Below are 12,486 nucleotides of genomic sequence, written 5' to 3'. Positions count from 1 at the left end.
AGACTGTTTCCAGATAAATGTACAAGTTTAGTCCAGATATGTTCAACAAACTATGACAAATTAGGTGCAAACATTTAGTTTCTAAAACTAATTTCAAACTAAGAAGGAAGATCAGTGTTACTATAGAGACTTGGTGTGGAACAAGAACAGGAACAGCTATAAGTGGAGCCACTTTTAATGACTTTGAAATACTTTCTGCAGCTACATGTGTAATAATACATCAGCATTAGTGGAACTAAAGTAACTCAAATACAAAAATCTATTGTATTCCAACCATCAAACGTGCACACACACCAATAATTAGCAGCAATAACACATGGGAAATATGAAGAATCATATTAACAGCGAGCTAAACAACCCTCATTAGCTAAGCAGCTAATGTCGACCTTCGTTCACACTAGACTCTAGTGCTAAATATAGAAGAGTAGTGGAACATGTGGCTTCGTTCTTCCCTTTGCTGCACGGCCACTTCAATCAAATCTGGGGGACAAATGTACAGTTTACCTGCTTCTGCAGACACCAATACGCCGCTGGTTCGAGTCCGCAGACTTCCTGACAACTTTCTGCTACTGGCTCCTCACCTGAAGCTGCGGTAAAGTCGCGGTTGTTTGTTGGAACAGTTTGTTGCGCCTTTTCCCCTGTACTTACGGTACGAGTACTAGGATTTCTCTTCATAGTTTACCTGAAACCTTCAATGTCGACTATAACCACACTCATTTTAGACTCATTTTACTGGACAGTTTTGGAATAAAATAACAACACCATTTTAATAAATTGGCATTATCAGAATATACATCACTCTATTGAAAGTGTTTGGTAACAGCTTTTTATGAAAGTTCAAAGGTAAAGAGTGTGAGTTACAACGCTGTTACAGGACAATTTCGCTTTAATGGCTTCAAAACCCGCACAGTACAATTGGTTCAAAATTAGTATGGTTATAATAGACTCTTAACGAGAATGCATTGAAATATTGTTGTAACCTTTTTTTTTTATAAGAATCCAAACGTGAAAACACTGTTAGTTACAATACTGATTCATGGGGATTTTCCCTTTACTTTATTAAAACAACTGGAACAATTTTTGTTACATTTCAAGTTTAAGACACATTTTTCATGTTATATTGGAAAATACACAATTTCACATATCACAATTTTTACTGGTTCTGTTATGATTTATATTTGTCATATTCCAATGAAGTGTTAATTTATTCTTGCAACACTCCCGGAGCTTCTACGCTCTTTTTTTAGCTTTCCTGGTACCCATACCGTAAGTACGGGAAGAAAGGGGCAACTAAACTTTAGTGGCTGGTTCCAAAAAACGACGACGGTGTCAGAGCTTTTCTTTCTCCTTCTCCATCAGTCAGTTTCTCTGTTAAACACAACATGTCACTTTGAACGAGTTTCATTTCAACTTTATTCCCCGTTCGGACGTTTATCTTGTCTTTTATTTGGTGTTTTCGGGGATAAACCTAATGTGGCAAGTGGAACCGGGCAGCAGGTCGGTTTGTGTCCCATAGCATCCGGGGGTGGAAGAAGTATTCAGGTTTCTTGAGTAGTAAAAATATCAATACCGGAGTAAAAGTACTCCAGTACCTGTTAAAGTCATACTCTGAAAAGTACTGACTGTCTGTTTGGACCAGGGGCCATATTGACATAAAAAATTATCATAGGAGCCAGCATGAATTTTACATGCCACTGATGGGGGAGGGGGGAGGGGGGGTTGCTTAGTTTTACTATGCTTTCTGCTGCTAGGTAGATCTGATAACAGCCTGATCTGGATAAATATAGGTTAAAAAATTAATTGAATGCAAGTATTTTATGAAATTTGACTCAAACTCAAACCTTTATTCAACAGAGTCAACAAATAACATGTTTGCATTAATGTGAAGGGTGATACTGAGATCTCCACTGCAGTAAACTGGGCAGGTCTGGCTCAAAAACGGTGCTTTTAATGCGCAAAATGTCACGCAGGTGGGAGTCGCTTAGTGTTGTTCTCACACGGTTCTTATTCATGTTCATAACTGAGAATGAACAGTTGACAAGAGGGACTTGTTGGTGTCACACTGCAGCTCACTGAGCTCCAACTGCAGGTGGACTGTTACGTCACTGGGATCCACGGAAAAAAGCCTGATCTCCTCTTCAATAGTTGCAAAATCCCTGAGACGCTGTTGAAAGCATGGAAATAATTTGCGGCATAATTCCTCATTTGCGCATTGAAATTGTTCGCTGGAAATCGGGTCATTATTTCTTGCAGAAATTGGAAATGTGTGTTATTGGGCTGCGTTTGTGACAAGTGGCTTTGGAAAAGTAGCAGCTTGGTCCGAAAGGCTTTGATACGTGAATACAGTTGGCTTATCACTGCATTTTGCCCCTGAAGCTTCGTGTTCAGGACGCTCAGATGTCGGGTTATGTCGACTAAAAATCCAAAACCAGCCAGCCAAACAGGACCGGTTAGTTCTGGCATCGGTTGTCCCTTTTTTGCCAAGAATTGTCCAATTCAGAGTGCAGACCCCCGACTGAGCCATTTTACATCAGTGTGATACACAACATCTCCGTATTCAGCCTGATGTCCGGTAGAAATTGTTGAAACAGGGGGCAAAGGGCTTTGGAGCGAATATAATTAATAGCCTTTATCATAACGTGATCATATTTCAGATGTTTGCCACATAGAACTTGTTGGTGAATAATACAATGGAGTTTTATAGCTTTACCTCCTTCTTCGCTGACACCAGAGTTGATAATCCATCCGTAATAATCCCCGTGATTTTACTCCGCTGTAGTTTTATGTCATCTACGGCGGAACAAACAGAATCAAAGAAATCTGTCCCTCTTGTTTGGTCCTTCAGTCTCTGGAGGTCAAGTAGCTCTTCACTCACGTTCAGTTCACTGTCCACAAAAAAATCAGTAACTGAGCGGTGTCGGATGCATCGGTGCTTTCGTCGCAGGCTGACGAAGAAAATTCAAACTTCACTCCTTTTGCCTCCAACTGTCTCTTAATACCAGATGAAACTTCTTCAATCCTCCGTGACTCAGTGCTACGAGCCAGGAAAACATTGGAGAACTGTTGCTTTTTCTCAGGACAAATGTTCTCTATCATTTTCATCTCACAGTCTTTAATAAATTCACCCTCAGTAAAAGGTTTTGGTTTTCAGCGTTACCACCTCATAACTTGCCTTTGTGCTATTTTCATTCGACTCAATGTCTCTTGTGAAAAAGCTGCTGTTGCCGTTAAACCAGCTTCAAGTTGCTTCAATTTTTCACCGTGTTCGTTCCCAGTTAGCTTGTTTAGCATGTTTCTCTGTTAGCGTCTCTTTATATTGACTCCTTGAACAGAGCCACAGTCTCTTGGCAAATTAGGCAGAGACAGTTGTTTCGTAACTCAGTAAAAAAAGATTCCGATTTCCACTTGTCCTGGAAACGGAGGCACTCGCTGTCAACTTTCCTTTTCTTCCTTCCAGTTGCCATTTTAGAAATGGACAAAAAACAGATCAGGCGCAAAACGGAGTCGCGAGAGTTCGGCCACAAGTTTACTGCCATGTTGTGGTGAAATATAAAATTGCTTTTTTTACGCGTGTATTTTATACTGTGGACAACTGTACTGGCGGGACATATATTATTGATATATTATTGATTTTATGACAGAGGCTTTGGGCCAGTGGAAATATGAACGCGGCCGCATTTGGCCCGGGGGCCGGACTTTGGGCATGTCTGCTGTAATTGATGCAGATGTGGTCTGTCATTGTCATGTTGGAAAATGAAAGAGACGACATCTGGATCTGAGCATTTGTTGTTCTAGAATTTATACCTTTCAGCATTGATGGTGCCTTTCCAGATGTGGAAGCTGCCAATGCCACGCGCACTCATGCAGCCCCAACCATCAGAGAGTTCACTGCCAGCTGGTCTTTTTATGCTCCTCATGCTCCTGGACATTTTGTCTTCCTGTTTGGACTCTGTTTACCCTATTTTTGGTTTGAGGTTTGATTATTTACTTGTCTCTGTCCGTCAGCCTCAGTTTAACACTTTGTTTTTTTGTTCCTCCCTGTGCATTTACCTTAGCACTAGTGCAGGGGTCTCCAACACACCGCTCACCAAAAGCTGAATGAAAGCTACATATTTAAAAACGTAGTCAGATTTGATTGGTCACTCTGTCACACTTAGTAAGTGTATAACCTGTTTTTGTTAGTCAGCAGCACATTGAAACCTGAGCTATGATTTTTGAACTGATGGTTTTTAATCCAGCTCAGCAGTTTGATCCTTTTCTCCTCCAGTTCTTATGCCAAGGTGGTGCTGATTCATTTCACTAAAGACAAGCTGGCTGTATCAGTACCACCTTCACATAAGAATCTACAGTTTGGTTCAATTCAAAAATACAAATTGAATCTGTTTACAACAATGTGCAACTTGGTAGGTTCCAAATTTTAAAAGTATAAAATAGGGATGTGGTAAATGGTAAATGTTCTGCACTTATATAGCACTTTTCTACCTATTGGCACTCAAAGCACTTTACACTGCTTCTTATTCACCCATTCACACTCACACACCGATGGGGGAGCTGCTATGCAGATGGCCAACACTCACCGGGAGCAACTAAGTTGGGGTTCAGTGTCTTGCTCAAGGACACTTTGACATGTGACCAGAGGAGCCGGGGATTGCACCAACAACCCTGGGATAGATATGTAGTTTAGTGGCATAATTAGCATTGCTAACAATGCCGGCTGTGGTTCTAGGTAGATCTGATTGGCCACTGACTGCAGGGTCAGCGGTTCGATCTTTTCTACTCCAGTCCACACGTCGTGTAATTTGGCCAAGATCCTGTCAGTTGCATATTAATACTTAATCCAACTGAACAAAATGAAAATCATGGCCAGTTTTCCAAAATGAGGTTAAATTTATGCAAAGATATTGTCGGTGCTGATGATTTAGTAAAGACTAAAACATCCACACTAGACTAAGCTTTTTTTAATTGTCTTAGTTTCCTTGGCTCTTTTCTGAGGGTTTCTTCCTCTTTGTCTGCATAACTGGCTTGGAATAAAGCCTTTTTGTGTCGGGGTTTTCTCAAACTCAGTATCTCTATCACAATCCCACAACTCTCACTTTCTGTCATGATCACACAATTCTCTGTCACACTTTCAGTAGTGTGTTACTCTGATTTTTGTAGGACCCGAAAAGGAGGAGACGGCAAGGGAAGGGGTGTAAATAATGTAAAGTTTATTTAAAGAAAAGCAAACAACAGAAAATCACTTCGTGAGAAGGACGGAAAAACCCTTGCGGCAAAAACTAAAGTAAAGTAAAACAGAACATCAACTTAAACACTCTGGAGGGATATGATAAGCTCAATAAAAAGGTGCAGGGAATAAACTCAGTAACTAAGGGAAGGCAAACAGGAAAGAACTTAACATAAGGCACTGCCAGACTAAAGGGACAGACGAACACTCAAACATTTAACAAGGGTCAAACACGTGGGGAGAACTAGGAAAAACACTAAACGCTGAAATAAACAGAAAACCAAAACTCAAGGAACAGGTGGGCACAAGAGGGCAGAGTCCAAAGAGGTAATCCACAAGGCAAGTTCTCTACGGAAGCAGGGGAGACGATCCAGCAGTGAACAGTGGGGAAAGCTGGGTATAAATAAACTGGAGAACAGGTGAAACCAATTAAAACGAAACGAGGAAGGTAAAGATATTAAACAGACTCAAAGGAAGGGACACGGGAGGAGCAACAAAATAAAAGCCCAAAACAGGAAATCAATTTAAAAAACCAGGGACTGTGACACTCTCACGTTAACTTATCTCTCTCCATCTCATTTACAAGCCCTAACACACTTATACGGTTAAAACACAGATGCCTCTAACACAATTTCTTATCCAAACGCTAATGCTACTATTTAGAAACGTTTCAGAAACGTGAAGTTAGAGACTCCAGTGAGTGACTTTAACATTCATGTAGATGCTGACAGTAACTGCCTGAGCACTGCGTTTAATTCATTATTAGATTCAATTGGTTTTTCCCAAAATGTAAATAAACCCACTCACTGTTTTAGTCACACGTTAGACCTTGTCCTTACGTATGGAATTGAAACGGATAATTTAACAATATGTCCTCACAACTCTCTTCTGTCTGACCATTTTTTAATAACATTTGAATTTACAATAACGGACTATATAGCAGTTAGGGAAAAATTCCACTATAGCAGATGCTTAAGTGAAAAAGCTGTCAACAAATTTAAAGAAATTATTTCTTCATCATTTGCTTCACCATATGTTAATACAATGGGAAGTAGTCTCCTTAATGTTTCTCCTGCACAAGTAGATTATCTTGTTGACAATTCTGCAGCCTCACTACGTACAATACTCGATAGTGTTGCCCCTCTAAAAAAGAAGACAGTAAACCAGCAGAGGCGATCTCCATGGTATAGTTCACAAACACGCAACTTAAAACAGGAAACACGAAAGTTAGAAAGGAAGTGGCGTTCCAGAAAGTTAGAAGAATCTCATTTAGCCTGGAAAAATAGTTTAAAAACGTACAAAAAAGCTCTCAGTGATGCCAGAACAGCATATTATTCATCATTAATAGAAGAAAACAAGAACAACCCCCAGTTTCTGTTCAGCACTGTAGCCAGGCTGACTAAGAGCCATAGTTCTGTTGAGCCTACTATTCCCTTAACTTTGAGCAGCAATGACTTCATGACCTTCTTTATGAATAAAATTGTAGCTATTAGAGAAAGTATTCACCAGATCCTCCCCCCAAAAATTACAGATAGATCTTCATGTACAGCAGTGCTAGAATCATGGATAAGGCCCCAATCCCTGTTAGACTGCTTTTTACCCATAGATCTCTCTGAGCTAACTTCAATTATTACCTCATCTAAACCAACAACCTGTCTGCTAGACCCTATTCCAACTAAGCTGCTCAAGGAAGCTTTACCCTTAATAGATACGTTCATATTAGATATCATCAATCTATCTTTAGAAACAGGCTATGTACCACAGGCCTATAAGGTAGCTGTAATTAAACCATTACTTAAAAAACCCTGTCTTGACCCAGGTGCTTTAGCCAATTACAGACCAATATCTAATCTCCCCTTTATTTCTAAAATAATTGAAAAAGTAGCTGCAAAACAATTATGTGATCACCTTCATAGGAATAATTTGTATGAAGACTTTCAGTCAGGATTTAGAGTTCATCATAGTACAGAAACAGCACTGGTAAAAGTCACCAACGATCTTCTCATGGCCTCAGATACTGGACTCATCTCTATACTTGTTCTGTTAGATCTTAGTGCTGCATTTGATACCATTGATCATAACATTTTATTACAGAGACTGGAACATGAAATTGGAATTACAGGAACTGCACCAGCTGGTTTAAATCTTATTTATCTGATAGATTTCAATTTGTTTATGTTAATGATGAATCCTCCATGCACACAAAGGTTAGCTATGGAGTTCCACAAGGCTCTGTGTTAGGAACAATGCTTTTTACTTTATATATGTCTCCTTTAGGCAACATTATTAGAAAACACTCCATAAATTTCCAATGTTATGCTGATGATACCCAGCTATATTTATCTATGGAACCAGATGAAAAAATCAGTTAATAAAGCTTCAAGCCTACAAGACATAAAGGCCTGGATGTCCCACAATTTTTTACTTCTAAACTCAGACAAAACTGAAGTCATAGTATTTGGACACAAAAATCTCAGAGACATGATGTCCAACCATATTGTTACTCTAGATGGCATAAGTCTGGCCTCCAGTACTACTGCAAGGAACCTTGGAGTTATTTTTGATCAGGATCTGTCCTTTAACTCACATATAAAACAAATCCACCTACGTAACATCCTCCTCTTGACCCTCTCTGCTCTCCTCTCACCCCACAATTGTCACCACTGTATGACATTAACTGTGTGTTTTCTCCCGTAGTTGTCTTTGTCATTCTCTGTCCCCCTCTAATAATAATAAATAATAATTCATTTTATTCATAAAGCACTTTACATTTTCTAACAAATCTCAAAGTGCTACACAAGCCGATTAAGACCAAGAATAAAACATAATAAACACGTAAAGCCTAAAAACATATAAAACATAAAATAACGCAACATTAAAGAAAAAAGTAATGATCACTTCAAAATGTTTTTCTGAACAGAAATGTCTTTTACTGTTTTTTGAAACAGTCCACAGTCTGTGGTGCCCTCAGATTCTCAGGCACAGCGTTCCAGAGCCATGGAGCAGCTGCTGAGAAGGCTCGGTCCCCCATTGTGTGGAGTTTGGATCTGAGGGGTAGAGGCGATAAATGTTGGTGGAGTGAAGGCGTCTTGTTGTAGATTGCAATGTGAGGAGTTCCTTAAGATACTGTGGGGCATTTCCATGGATGCACTGGTGAGTAAGTAGACAGATTTTGTAATCAATGCGAAGGTGGATGGGAAGCCAGTGAAGTTTCCGGAGGACGGGAGTGATGTGTTGGTGTTTCCGCACTCTCATAAGGATCCTGGCGACGCTGTTTTGAACATATTGGAGCTTTTGAAGGCTCCTGCCGGAGATTCCAATGAGAAGTGCATTGCAGTAGTCCAGCCTGGAGGAGACAAAGGCGTGGACCAGCCTTTCAGCATCACAGAGGGAGAGTGAGGGGCGGAGTTTGGCTATGTATCTGAGATAAAAAAAAAATGCAATTTTGCAGAGGTGTTGGACATGTGTTTTGAATGACAGGTGGAAGTCAAACTTGACCCCCAGGTTGTTAACAGAGTTGGAGAGGGTAATGGTGTGACCAGAAAAGGAGATACAATTAATGGGTAAGGAATGAAGCTGATGAGTGGTGCCAACTAGAAGGGCTTCGGTTTTGATGCTGTTCAGCTGAAGGAAGTTCTCTGTCATCCACGCCTTAATGTCCTCTAGGCAACACGTGAGAGTTGATGGAAGTGTCGGTGGGGTCGGGCTCAGTCTCACGTAGAGCTGAGTATCATCAGCATAGCAGTAGAAGGAGACTCCATGCTTGCCAATGATGTGGCCCAGTGGGACATATAGATGTTGAAAAGCTTTGGCCCAAGAACCGACCCCTGTGGCACCCCACAGGTGACTGAGTGTGACTGAGATTTGGCATCTCCTAGGGCCACGTACTCAGCTCTTTTTGTGAGATAGGAACCAAACCACCCCAAAGCAGTGCCAGAAAATCCAACAGTATGCTGCAGACGATCGAGGAGAATTCTGTGGTCAACTGTATCAAAAGTTGCAGTGAGATCCAGAAGAATGAGGAGAGATGGGAAGCCCTGGTCAGCAGCCATTAGGAGGTCGTTAGTGACCCTGACCAGGGCTGTCTCTGTGCTCTGGGAGAGCGGAAGCTGGATTGAAAGTTTTCGAACAGATTCTGTCTTTTGAGGTGATCCTGGAGCTGGACTAAGACAGCTTTTTCCAAGACCTTTGATAGTAATGAAAGATTGGAGATTGGAGAATAGTTTTCCATGACTTCAGGATCCAGGGAGGGTTTTTTAAATGTGGTGTAATTATTGCGTTTTTTTGATGTTGGGACTGTGCCACTCTGGACGGAGTAATTAATGATGCTGGTGATGAGTTGGCTTATGTTTGAGACATTAGCTTTTACCAAGGGAGTGGGGAGAGGGTCCACATTGAGGGCTTCATCCTCTGTATGATAACTTCAACTTCTTTCATAGTAGTAGCCGAAAACTTTGACAGACAGCCTTCTGGCCTTGAAGTGGGGAGGTCTGGGGGTTTGGGGTTTATGACAGACAGTGAGGAGCGGATAGTTTTAACCTTAGTGGTAAAATGTGCAATGACACTGTTGCACTAAAAAGCACTATATAAGTGCTGAACATTTACCAATTGTCACCACTGTATGACATTAACTCTGTGTTTTCATAGTTGTCTTTGTCCTTCTCTGTCACCCTCTCTCTGTCCCTTTCTGCAGGTGTCCCCCGGCTTTGAAGCTGTGTGTCTTCCAGCGTGCAGCTACTGGTCCTACCAACCTGCCCGATGTTTTTTTGTTGCTTTTGTTGCTTTTTTTCTTTTCTCTCTTCACTTTCCAAGTTGGATTGAATTAAACTGAAACAGTTCAGAGCAACGGTGAGTTTGGAAAAGAGGTGAAGAGGCGAGTGCAGGCAGGTTGGAACGGGTGGAGAAAAGTGTCAGGGTTGTTGTGTGATAAAACAGTATCAGCAAGAATGAAAGGAAAGATGTTCAAGATGGTGGTGAGACCAGAGATGTTGTTCGGCTTAGAGACAGTGGCACTGAAGAAAAGACATGAGGCAGAGCTGGAGGTAGCAGAGCTTAAGATGTTGAGGTTCTCTTTGGGAGTGACGAGGATGGACAGGATCAGGAATGAGGACATCAGAGGGACAGCTCATGTTAGATGTGTTGGAAATAAAGTCAGAGAGGCCAGATTGAGGTGGTTTGGACATGTTCAGAGGAGAAACTGTGAATATATCGGTAGAAGGATGCTGACGTTGGAGCTGCCAGGCAGGAGGTCTAGAGGAAGAGCAAAGAGGAGATTTATGGATGTAGTGATGGAGGACATGAAGTTAGTTGGTGTGAGAGAAGAGGATGCAGAGGACAGAGTTAGATACACATGATTCACTGTGGAGACTCCTGAAAGGAAAAGAAGAAGATGGTCATTAGCACCATCAGCAGCGCCTCCACCCAGGTCATGTTTGTCTGTCTACAAATTTTACTGATTTTGTTTTTTAGATTTTGGTTCATCCTCTCTACTTTTCCCTGTGATACACTGGGCCATAACGGTGTGTGAGGCCTAGTGCTTGTTCTACCTGAGCCAGGTCTTTGTTTTTGAAAAGTGTACCAGTATCAGATCTGATAACTTTTTAGAACCCGTGTCTGGGAATGTAATCATTTATCAAACACTTTATTACCGCTTTAGCATCTTCTTTCCCTGTAGACCAGGCTTCTGGCCATCCTGTGTAGGCATCCACTGCCACTAATAGATACCACTTTCCTCCAACTCTATCAATCACAACACAACTCTTCACGTGGTGTTTTGCCAGGTCTTCAAGAAATGGGTGCCACCAACCACCCATCTGTCTCATCATCTGTTTCACTCCTAGATGTCCTAATCCATGTGCTTCCTTGATCACCGCTCTTCTCAGCTTCCCTTGTGGTAGTACCACTCTACCATCTGCACTCCTTCACAATCTCTCTGTCTGTGTTGCAGCTCTCTGCTTCCACACTGACTTCTCCTGAGGATCTACTTTTTCCTGTTCCTTTCACAATCACTACTTCTGTCAATTCGGGTAGTAAATCAATTACCTCCTGTGACACCATCATAAAATTATCACCATCCTTGTAACCTGCTGCTTGTTTAGCTTCCTCATCTGCTCTGTTATTTCCCTGAGCCACTGCTCCTTGATCTCCTTTACATTTGTCCTTTACATTTCACAATGTCCACGTCTGCTGGGAGCAAAATGGCCTCTGCCAGTTCTTTCATCTGGTCCTGGTGTCTAACAGGCTGTCCTCCTGCTGTCTAAAACCCTGCTCTTAGCCACTGTGGTAGCTCAACCAATACTGCTCCTACCACGTAAGCTGAGTCTGAGTAAATGTTAACCCGTTTTCCTTTTGCCCATTTCAGAGCTTCTATCATTGCTACCAATTCAGCTGTCTGTGCTGATGGCTGTTTTGTGACAGGCCCTGCACTGACAACTTCATACTGACCTTCTTTAGTCCTTCTGACCACTCTATAACCTGCTTTTAGTCCTTCTGTGCTATGCCTGAAACAACATCCATCTGTAAACACCATCTCTGCTTCGCCTTTTAGCATTTCTGTTTGGAAATCTGCTCTAGCTTTTGTCTCTATCTGCACTCTGTCTTTACACATGTGCGGCTGCCCATCCACCATATGTTCTGCCATGTCAATACCGTTGTGTGTGTATATGATATTTGGTTGATCTAGAACTTTTAGAATTCTTTGTTGACGTGTGTTTGTCATTGTAAACGCCGCTGAGTTTATAAATGCCATGATGCTATGTGTTGTTAACACTACGAATTGATGTCCCATCACAATGTGCCGTTTTCTGGATCAGCTTTGCTTCTCCTGCTGTGTGTCGTGTGCATCCTGGTTGTCTACTCTCCGTGTTGTCTAAAGGGATGCAGCAGTACAAAAGTACTCTTCTTGCTCCCCCTTTTTCTGAAACAGCTCACCATTAGCCGTGCGTGCTGTTACAGAAACATCTAAGTGAAATGGCAGTTTGTGATCTGGAAATGCTAAATCTGCGGCTGAGGACAAGTCCGCAATAACTTAATGTCAATAAAGGCTTTTTCTGCAAATTTCAGTCCATGTTAATGAAGCTGAGAGGTTTCTAACTCCGCACTCGTGCACTAAATCTCTCAGCGGAGATGTCAATCCTATGTAATCAGGGATGTATTGTCGACTGAAACCTGTAAGACCTAAGACTGACAACATATCTTTTACTGTGGCAGCCTTCACGTGGTGTAAAATGGACGTGTGATGTGTAGGAGAGACGCCTGAGGCA

Source organism: Channa argus, chromosome 1 (genome assembly GCF_033026475.1).
Source record: "Channa argus isolate prfri chromosome 1, Channa argus male v1.0, whole genome shotgun sequence".
In the NCBI taxonomy this organism is placed as follows: Eukaryota; Metazoa; Chordata; class Actinopteri; order Anabantiformes; family Channidae; genus Channa; species Channa argus.
This window is presented reverse-complemented; position numbering follows the sequence as displayed.